This window comes from Hyalella azteca, unplaced genomic scaffold (genome assembly GCF_000764305.2).
Source record: "Hyalella azteca isolate HAZT.00-mixed unplaced genomic scaffold, Hazt_2.0.2 contig8841, whole genome shotgun sequence".
Lineage (NCBI taxonomy): Eukaryota > Metazoa > Arthropoda > Malacostraca > Amphipoda > Hyalellidae > Hyalella > Hyalella azteca.
The window spans coordinates 19,915-26,059 of NW_025938925.1; positions in this window are offsets into that span (position 1 = coordinate 19,915).

A 6,145-nucleotide genomic window follows, 5' to 3' on the forward strand; every position below is an offset into this window, starting at 1 on the left:
ATAAACCACAGTTATGGCGGCGCGCAATTCGCTTGCTGAGAGCCGCTGATCGTGGTGCTGTCATGTATTGACTATTGACATACCCTTGACACTTTGGCCAAAGGGTTAATTTATGTTCAACTAATACGAAGGTTGTCGTTAACGATGACGTTTTAATAGTCGCAGGTCAATTGACTAGTAACCTAACACTAAAATCTTCAAGACACTAACGGTTTCGATTTAGCTCATTGCTTCACATTTGCAAGTATTTTAAAGGTCACGGGTTAATTCACTGCATAACTAATGAGAAGATCTTCAAGACACTAAAGTCATGGTTTAAAAAAGCTGCCTAACGACAGGATTTTCAAATCACTAAGGGCACGGTCTAACTCTCAGTTAAGCTCAGGATCTAAAAAGGTAAATATTTTTACCGCATTCAATGGTGTGGTTTCTGACCGCTTCTCTCAAATTTTAATTATCAAATAAATATTGTAGGGAAAGGTGTGGATGCGCTATGAGTTAAAGTTTATTGTGGATTGAATAGTGATGTCGCCGATCAACATCTGTACGTATTGGACACACATTCTAAATAAATTCGACAAAACAATATAAAATAGAGATACCAAAATTTGTAAGATGTACATCAAAATCAAGCTATGACACTCGTGTCTGTTACCTGCAATACCTATCATTTCTTATCTTAGACGATCGCTCATTCACAGTATATTGGTGCATGAATTTCAATACAACTGTGGCAGTTGTCTCCGGCATTACGCGTTTGTATTGCTTTATAAAGTTTACAATGCCGCATTCAAATCTTTCCTTTCTCCATATCTCTCGAGGAAATTGGGATCAGAATATTGAACATTTTCCGTCCACAAATATGACTGCGATTTCTTAATTTCATCTAATAACATAACCTCAATAATAAACATTTTTAACCTCAACTCAATAATAAACAGTTCCAAAATTGTACATTAAATGCTGCGCGATAAGAAGAATAGTAACTTTGTTGTTAAGTGGAATTGCGAAGTCATGTATATCAATCAGTTTGACGGAAATGTGATAAATCTGAACCTAAAAATCCAACGAAATTATTAAATAAATTCGAATTTTTAAGTTTCAGTTCAAGGCGAGACTATTTCAATATGATAGGACGTTTGGTTCTCGGTCCAATCTAATAAGAAATTAGTTGTATACAAATTTTAAACATATCGTGGTTTCTACAAGGATCAACATCGATTAATTACAATTACATGGAAATAACTTTTGGCTTCAACGATATATGACACTCTCATAATTCTTTATGAAATGTAATTGAAATATCCTTCGACAATACGATCACTCCAGTAAACGCTGGAGATTGACTTTAACCTCTAAGGTTTCAGTTGTGATTTGTTTGTTTTCGTTTCTTTCAGAAGTTCGGCAATGGGCTTCTTTGTAATGAGAAGGCGACATTTATTGAAGGAAGTCTCATAACATTCTCACTTTATCGTTTCTAGTGCCGTTGTAAGTATAGCGTCAGCAGCCTGAGCCTTTTGATCTGGGTATAAGTGCACATATATATATGGCCAGAAGCACCCAATACGTCTATAATTAAAATGATGTAGATCAAGCCTATGAGTATAATGTAGAATACAAGTTCAAAGTATTTCTGTTCCTTTTGAATACGAAATTATATAATACGTGATTTTAAAATTATTTATTAAACAATGAATAATATTCGAAATCATTTTCCCATTTTCTAGTTTAACAAGACTCATAATTAATTTTTTGTTCAATTAATATTTAGTACAAATGGATTACAAAATTCGACGAGCAGGCTTTTAATATGGCTTAATGTGAATCAGCGTAGTGTTGATGTATAACAACTGTGACGTTGCTTGAAGTAATCTTATAGGATCTTAGATCTTCAATTCATCTTATTTGGTCTGCGTTCGCCGTTCTTTCCTTGTTCAGGAGCAGAGTTCGTCGATCGAGCATTCACTGCAGGGTTGCCAGAGGGTTTATTTCGGGACAGATTCAGCGATTTAGTTTTATTCGATTGCGTTGGCCGGCTAAAATTTATGATGGCAGTACTTCCTTCTTAAATTTTGAAAAGTGCGAAAATATGAAAATATAAATTTTTTACATCGGAACCTACAAATATTGTAGTATATATTGAGTTAAAAGCCTTTTTCGGCCTTTTTTGTGCACGGACTTGGCCGTTTTTCAGGCGATCTGGCAACCCTGGGTCACTGGACAGAGTTTGCATTCGTATTAACCTCATCTCGTACTTTACCATTTACTATTTCACCGTATGTGTTGCTTCCCTTTATCGAAATTTGAATTCAGATAGAAGGGATTCTCGAATGTTCATTTTGAATTTCATATTCGACATCCTTCGTGGTCTATTTAAATTATTAAAGGCCGAACCCAAGGTGTTGTTTCTCCTCTTGACTATTTGGCTCTGTTGAGTTTTCTGTCCTTGACTTACTCCTGGAATAAAATTTCTTAGACTATAATGAAATCGCCGTATAAATTTGGGAACGTAGCCTAATAATTTTGATTATCATTTGTACTTAAACTACAGTAAGGGAAGGCTGAGCCTTACTCAACTTAGCTTGTTCGCATGCTTTAAACTCGACTTGATACCTGAGTTTCTATTTTCAATTAATTTTATATTCATTTTAAAAAAGAAAAAAAATTTTTCAATGAAACATTGCTGCGCCGTTTGGACCATTTTAAGCCTGTGCATATGCATCAAAATAGATCAGTCCTCACTGAAGTGAGTGACAGAGAGCGCATTTTCTCACGTCCGTCCGTCACGGACGGACGGACACGACGAGCACAATAGCGCCTTTTTTCCATAAATGAGAAAATGTACTAAAAATGCTAGCTAATCTACAAATATCAATCATTATCAATCGCTAAAAAATAGTGTGTAGAGTTCGTACTGCACTTCGCAAAGCACCATCACTCACGTTACACGCAAAAAAATTTTGAAGCTTCTAAGCAGATTCAGGTCTCGTATACCCAGGCTATATAGCGCACCTTCAGAGTGTCAGGACTGATCTCTCCTAGAGGCCATTTGTCTCTCCAGGTAATCCCATCCTCTAGTTTCACACGTTTTATCATGCGAAGTACAACGAATTTTAATTTCCGATAAAGCCATTATAGAACGAACACGCAGATGATCTCCTCTGACATAGCGTCTCACTCAAATTAGCGGCAATTGAAAGAAATATAAATGATGTTCCAACATATTGTGCTTCATTTCGGGACGCACGCCATTTCAGTGACGTTATGAGTTCACCATTTTTGTGACGCCATGCGTTCGATTACAATTGCTACATTAAAATCTAAATTTCTGCTAACATAACTTTATGTGACTACCTACATTCTACTTTAAGAAGAACCTTCGGCTACATAGCCTATCGATTGAAAAGTTTGCAAATTCAAAGGTTTGTAAATTGATCCTCTGTGAATGATTTATTGAATTTCGTCTACTAAACAATCATCAGAAATTCAGTTCAAGTTACATACTTCTGCTTAGAATGAATAATACTCGGATCCTAATAGTCCAAAGATGTTCACGGCCAAGAGCATAAATTTTTGTGTTTTAAGAAACGTGATTTTTACACCTTGCACCTATACAAAGAGAGTAAATAGAATACGATAAATGGTGCAGTCAACAGTTCGAATATTCTTCTGCTTATAAACATTAGCTTGTTAGACAAGTAATTTGACTTCAGTAAGTAAGGAGACCGATAAGTTTTAATTTAATAAATATGAAACATGATGCATTAGAATTTTATGCGGTTTATCAAAACTCTACGATGTATTGTGTATGTAGTATTTTGAAATTCCCTTTAGAGTATTTTATTAGAAACCGTTTCCATATAACCCATCGGTTGATAATTATCGGCACCACAAGTACTTAGATTTGATAACAGATAAGACCGTTATAGCTTGCCTTGTATACGCAAGTGTGCAGTGTAATAGCTTCGTCGATGGTATAGAGGCGCGGCATGAAAGCAAATGCCTGGGCCTATACTTTAAAAAAAAGTTGAGAGATCGTAAGTTCATCAGCCAATCATTGACGGCCTTTCGAGCAAAATCCACCAATCATGGACAAGAATTAAGAGCGTAAGTACTTACGTTCACTTATCGAGTTTTGAAAGTATGGCCCCTGGTGTATGTTTTTATCTCAGGAAATTCTGTAACCTATAAAGGATTAAATGTTGTAATTTAGAAAACGTCAGGAAAATATTGGTGAAATGGTTTTATATGTTGCGAGAAGTGAAAAATTGAAACTATTAATTCAACGGATATTATTTGGTTTTGTGTGCCAGCATAATTTTTCAGCCCCACATAGATACAAAAATTAAAGTTCTTAAAAATTTTTAATGGAAACCATGCATGTGCTCTGCCAAGATTTGAACCATTAAAGCTTTGAATTTTACGTACAACAAAGTGGCTTGATCTTTTCACAAAATTTCCATTCATACTCTGACCAATAATTACAATATAAATTCCAATGATTTACTATCATTCAACATCAATATAAAATTTTTTTGCATAAATAGTGGTGAAATGAAAACAAAATATAAGATAACATTATAACTGAGCACCCACCACAGTTTGGAAATTATGAAAGTTAATAAGCCACAATACACTATAATTCTAACTTTTGAAATAATTATATAATTAATATATAAAGTGGTTGATTATATAGATAACAACAAATTTACTGCCAGAAGCCTTCCAATCAATGAGCGGAGCAAAATATGTCATGCACAATACAAGTTTTTAAAAATACTGTGGGTGGAGGCTGTCATAAATTGCAATCATCTTTGTTATATATTGTCAGGATAATTTATATCTCCTGCCTTTACAACATGCAGGCAGTGACGAATTTTTGTAATTCTTTTTTAAAAGGAACCACAATTAGTGAGCGAATGCTTGACGGTAGATGTCATCTTTCGTTTGTCAGGTGCAGCTGAGGTTTGCAAGCCATTCAGCTAATTTTTATCGGGATATGGAAATATTTAATTATTTTGGATGTTCCAAATACATTCCGATTAACCCCCACGCTCGTGGAATCAGCCGTGGAATCCAGACGGTTGCGATCGAAATTATGAAAAAACAATTAAATATAATTTTTTTCTATCCAGCATTGTATCAAATAATGTGTAACATTTCAGAATTTTACACGATACGCGCTGTTTACTGCTAAACGTAGATAATGTTTTGAAAGAAATTTTAGATATTACTTGATTTATATCGGCGGCTTCAAATACACTTTATTTACATCTTTTATACCTGAATAAAGTCAATGAAAATCTAAACGTTTATACATGCCCCGGAAATAATGCTTCGAGTTGCAATATAATTTTTACGCTTATCGGGCATTTAGGGCTGACGGATACCTCGTAATCTTGAAAATGTATTTTGATTCAAATATGTCATTATTTGAAACATTTTACGATTATTAATTTTTTTGCTCAGATGTGACTGTGTGACCTTCCATGCAACAATTGAGACAGACACAACATCATAACTGTGTTTTGGTTGTGATCATCTAATTAGTTTAACAAGCAAATGGAGAATGCAGGAATGTTTTCCAAACTTATAAATACGTCCATGACGAAAATAACTAAGTTCCTAAGTGATGTGAAATCAATTACGATCAATAGAAATAAAGTCGCAATGCAACCATGCGGTCACCCATGCACCATCTGCCAGGAGCCATCCACGCCTCCAGACCAAGATTCCTGCGGGAGTGAGAGCGACAGTGAAAGAGAACAAGATACAAATTCATATACATGCAACAAAAACAAGATAGATGAAGTCTTTTTGTATGATTTTTGTTCTATTCATGGGCATTTGTTAGAGAACTGGTGCTGCAAGTGTCCAGTGGCAACTTGCAAGAGTTGCCCTGAGCTGCATTACGCGCATGGAATCGTCGAGGCGAGTGAAATGTTTCGCCAGGAAATGTCACCGAAACTGACACAAAACGATTTTTGGAGGCAGGCAGGCACAAAGTTTGGTAAGTCGCTTACAAAAAGCATAGAAGACTGCGATGAAGGATTGCGATTGACGAATGAGGCTGGCAGAATTTTAGATGATCTGCAGCTACGTAAAACGCATCTCACCAAACAGCAGCTGCAGCTACGAGAATTCG